Source organism: Taudactylus pleione, unplaced genomic scaffold, assembly GCF_031769625.1.
Source record: "Taudactylus pleione unplaced genomic scaffold, aTauple2 ptg000085l, whole genome shotgun sequence".
NCBI lineage: Eukaryota > Metazoa > Chordata > Amphibia > Anura > Myobatrachidae > Taudactylus > Taudactylus pleione.
This window is the reverse complement of record NW_028284487.1, coordinates 14,626,284-14,631,938: the sequence shown is the minus strand read 5'-3', so window position 1 is coordinate 14,631,938 and position 5,655 is coordinate 14,626,284.

The window sequence follows — 5,655 nt, the reverse complement described above, 5'->3', positions numbered from 1 at the left end:
CTGTGCAGAACATATGTTTTGCACACAGACTGCCCGATTCATTGTGACTGATGTCACAACTGGCAAGGCATTTACATGCGCCCTTCAACTTGAGCTGTCAATCACCGCCGCCTCGTGTATGGGCGGTCAACTGTACACACAGCACGATGCCCCAATATAACTGCAGATGGCAGTGCAATGCAGCCGACGCAATAGGTCTGCGAACAACGTCATTCAGAGACTTATTGCTGGTACACACTGGCCGATGCACCCATGATATATCAGCCATTCAGTTGGCCAGTGTGTAACCAGCATAAGGTTGGTTTTATGGGGATGCTCCCCATCTTAAATTTATTAAGGAGCCAGAGGTTCCCTTCTTCACGTGGCCCTAAGTGTGCCCACTTTAGCCGTGATGCCCTCTCTTTTTTTACTGACAGGGGGCGTCACATTAACCACAACATCTTAGATGACTTGTAAATCTAAGCTGGGTCTTCGCCCTGAGAAAAAGAAAGCCCAGCTTCAACCCTGTTCTGGACACAACCAAAATATCATCATTGGATTAAACTCACACAAATGTTGTCAACCTTGTAACGTATATTGTAAAATTTGGACTGAACAGAAAGCAAATAATATACACAGCTTACAAATGCAAAGAACACCCACATTTATCACGTGCATCCATACATCTCGCAAAAAATATATATATAACATTTTCAGGTTTGCAACTAAATGCTGGGATAATGGGTTGAAAACAATCATACTCTGTAAATGAAACTTTTTAGTTGCAATAAACAATGTTACCACAAGATGTCAGCATAACTTCATGATACAAAGAGAATCTAGCAAACATGTTGAAAATAGGATAAAACCTGTTGGGAACACAATTTCTAAAAAAAAAAAAATAATAAAGTCTAAAAACATATAAATGGCATAAAAAGTAATTTTAATGACCTTTTCATTTTTCAAATAAAATTAAAAAAACAACCCTGTTCAGAATTTTACTTTAATTGTCATGTGACTTAACTGAAACTAGCCTCTAAATGCTGATATTGTAAGAAATTGTAAATCATCTGGAATGTTTTTCTCATCTGTATTGAGGAGCTATTACCACAAAGGTCAGTAAAAAATGTGGCCATCAAGCTCCTGTCTTTGCAGGACTGAACATGGATTTGTGTGACAAAAGTTTGTCCATAAGGAATATGTAATTCTTTCACGGAAGAATGAGAAAATGTTTCCCTGAGGTTCTCCCCTAGCTGGAGCCCCTGGCAGGGGTGTCTTTAGAGAGGGGGCCCGTGTACATCCCCTGACACTGGCCCCCTCCTCTCACCCCGGCGGCAGGCAGGCGACTGACGCAGCTGGCTGGCCACCGCAGAAATCAGTAGACCCTGGGCACGAGTGTGCCCAGGGTCTACTGCGCATGTTCAGATCGCCAGGGAAATAACCGCCATTTTGTTGGCTATTTCCTCACAGCGCACTCGCAAAACGCAGGAAAAATGGCTGCGGTGTCCATTTTCAGGCGTTTTGAGAAGCGCTGAGAGACCCGACGCGGTAGTTTTACATAATATGGGTGCAGAGTGTGCAATGCAGGCCCCCCTGGACCCGGGGGCCCGTGTGCACCGCGCACCCTGCACCCATTATAGATACGCCCCTGGTACTACTACTACATATTCCTGTGTCAATGATAGGTTGTTAGGTAACATTAAATGGCTATGGATTGGGGGATGAAGTGAGGGGACTAATCACAGTCATTGTGATTGGTCCTCTTGCTCACATCTCCCACCCTCACACCCCACCTCCAAATAAGGGGGAACAACTATCAAGAAAAATTTTCCAGCTGATAACGCAGGTTTGTTTTTTTTAATTTAGGATCCAAATGTGGGTAATAAGGAAGACAAAGCCCATAAGCTATGTTTTGTGTCAGCAGATTCAAATGACAACTTTTTGTTGCATTGGTCAGTGACTGGTATAGTGCTACATCATCTTTGTATTCACATTAATTATATCCCACTTATATCCCATGTAAATACAGTAGGCTGTCACAAAGCACTGATGTTGCAGGTGTCACCTTTGTACATTGACTTGCTATTACTAGACAAATGCATTGCACATGAAGGTAAGTATCGGGGGTTGGGAAGGTTTAGGGATTAGTGTTAGGCACTAGGGGGAGGTTTATGGTGCGGGGAGGTTAGGTTTAGGCACCGGGGAGGGAGCGTTAGGGGTAAGGGTTCGTGTTAGGGAGCTTACCTTCTAGTGTCGGGATTCTGACCAACGGATTCAATGTTGCTTTTAATTTGTGAATTACGTGTTATTTTTACTGCATGTATCAATTAATCATAAAACTATGTTAGGTCTAAGAGAATGGGGGCCGCAACTGCGCCCCAAATTGCAGGAGTAAAATTGGTTAATTTCTAAAGCTGTAATTTCCGCCATAAGCAAAGTTGCAGCTATCACAGGACAGGTGCAGGGCGACACCAGTAACAGTAATGTTATATACACTTATTCTGATTGTGCTTTTCAGTGCAGTAGAGTGGGAGTAGAAGAGCTGAAGCCACAGATAGTAGTGAAGAGGAGGTAGTTAGCCATGTAGGGCAGCAGGTAGCTGAAAAGGGGCAGAGCCATTAGGGAGCCAGGTAGCTATCCCAATAGGCACGACAAAATAAAATTAAACCATATATGTCTGTTTGTTTAAAAGCTTCTTCTTCCATTTCAGCTCATCTTATGCACCTGAATCCAGTTAAATATTTACATTCATCTTGATGGAAGCGCAATTAAGAATTGTTTACATATGTATTTCCACATGTGCTTAGCTTGAACAAATAACAACTTCCTGTTTGTTACAGATGTATGATTGAATAAAAAGCAGATGGAATGCATCTGTAAATGCCTATTAAAGATATGTTTATGTGTTTTTTTATCTATGTTTTACTTTTAACATGCAATAAAAATGAATTGTAAACGTAAGCATGGATGTAGCCTTAGGATATGGTAACATTATGTGTATTATAATGACTTATGGTGGCACAATGAGGCATGTGACTAACCTAATGGCCATAGAGCTGTGTATGGTGGGCATTGCTGTGCGGTGTGGATGCTCTATTGCAGGCTGCTAAGTTTATAGCTTTAAAAATAAGAAGAAACTTACACTAAAGAATTTGTGCTGCTTCAGTAAAGTCTATTCCTAGGTCTAAAGCCTGTGCTAAGGTTCTGAAATGCCTCCTTGCCTTTTAACAGCAATTGAAGTTGAAAAAACACCTAGGGCTTGATTTTGATATGGACATCAGGCAATTTGCACCATGTAAAAATGTGACTTATGTAAAATTTGTTATGTAATGCATGCGTTAAGCATATTTTATCCGTTTGCATTTTAAGAAGTGGGACAGAGACATTTATGTGTAAGTAAGTACAGTTTAGATACACAAGTAAACCTCTTCTCCAAGAGATGCATCTGATTTTGACTCTCATGATCTTTAGGATATGCCTTTTGGGGGAAGCAATCGGGAAGCCGACTGCCTATATACCGGCAGCCGGCTTCCCGACTGTCTTATCCCGGCATCGGTAAAATGCCAGGCGGCTAGATGTAGACGCCCGCATTTCCCCGACGCCGGGAGACCAGTGCCCGGCATCATGATCGTAGTGATGCCGGGCGCCGCGAGCGGACAGCCGCGGGGGGGAGGGTTAGGTTTAGGGCTCTCGGGGGGAACTTAGGGTTAGGCATCTCCCCGGGAGGGTTAGGGTTAGGCTAGGGGGAGGGAGGGTTATGGTTAGGCACCCCCGGGGGGGACTTAGGGTTAGGCACCCCCCCGGGGGACTTAGGTTTAGGTAGCGGGGAAGGGGGTGGTTAGGATTAGGCACTTAGAGGGGGGATTAGGGTTAGGCACTTGGGGGGAAGTTAGGGTTAGGCACCCCTAAGGAGGGTTAGGGGGGTTAGGTTAGTGGATACTTACCTATCCACGATCGGGATTTCCAGCGCTGTCGGGCTTCCGCTGCGTCGCACTCTGCTCCTGTCGGGCTGCCGCTGACGGGAATCGAACCACCGGCCTTGCGGCCCGCGGTATATCATACCCATTCCCCTTTTGCATGTGTATCAGTCATCTCTTGGCATTTCCGTCATGTAAACTATGGACTTAGTTATTGTAGTACATTATTCCTCCCTTATATAGTTTCTGACACTTTTTTTCTTTTGCCAGTATGCAATATATCACCCTGATACCAGAGTGCAATAATTTGTTCCTGGCAACTTGTTATCACAGTGCATTTCTGGGCTCTTGGTACTCTGTTATGCAAACACAATCCTGAGTTTCTGACACAGTGCTACGTAAGTGCATTTTGAGTTCCTGGCATTCTGCTACCAGTGCGCAATCCTGAGACCCTGACACTCTGCTACACATGTACAATCCTGAATTTCTGACAATCTGCTATCAAGTGCAATCTTGATGCTTAGCTACCCAGTGCAATGACGAGTTTCGATTACAATGTAATCCTACATTCCCGACACTCTGTTGCCAGTGTGCATCCACAATTCCTAACTCTCTGCTGCTAGCAGTATGTAAGACTGAGTTCCTTACAGTCTTCTACCCATATGCAATCCTTCCTGGAACTCTGCTTCTATTTGCAATATTGAGTTCTTGACAGTTTGCTACTAGTATGCAATACTGATGTAACAGTTTCTTACCTGCAGATATGTATTGGCAACCAGGTCACAAATTTTGTTTCTTCTTTGACTATGGCAGTGCATCCACCCAAGATTTATTCTTGTAATCAATAGAGCAGACTTGCAAAAACCCTTTACACAAACTTTAAATGACAACTATAATCAGAGTCATATTAGTTGACACAAAAAAATGAAAAAATTATTGAACTGGCACTTAGACTTCTCCAAACATATCCAGGAATAATAATTCCGGGAAATATGGTATTAGGTAATTGAAACTTATATGTAATAATAATTAATTCATATAGCAATTATTAGAACTATAAGACAACAAATCCAATGCTCTTCATATGATAATGTTTGGTAGTCTAGCGCTCTTACCTATCAAGTCTCTCTAAGGGGTATATTTATTAAATTGTGGGTTTTTAGAAGTGGAGTTGCTGCCCATAGCAACCAATCAGATTCTAGCTATTATCTTGTAGAAGGTGCTAGATAAATGATCGGTAGAATCTGATTGGTTGCTATTGGGAACAATTCCAATTCTAAAAACCTGCACTTCAGTAAATATACCCAGGGGCGGATTGGTCCACCGGGAAAGTCCCCGCTGGGCCGGTCCCATCTCCCCTCTAATGGGCCACTTTACACTGACCGCCAGCCGGCTGCTCTTATGGCCGTTACCGTGATCGGAGCTCAGCTCAGCTGCGATCGGGCAGCAGTTATGAATGAGCTTCTGCACATGCGCAGAAGCTCAATCAGCAGTACTATATGAAATGGGCACGGGAGGGCTGCTGCAGCAGCTCCTCCCATGGGCCATTGCGAAGCACATGAGTCCATCAGCCACCACGCCCACCAGCGCAGGAGCCGGGTATTTGGCTGAGCCTGTAACCAAGCCGAGAATGGGGAAGAGCAGCGACTGCAGGACTCGACTGGACCCGGAAGTGGCACTGTGAGTCATATACAATGTGCTACCTTGCTCTGGAGCCCTGTTGTGCTGTCCAGTGTCCACCCACCTGCCCCTGGCAATG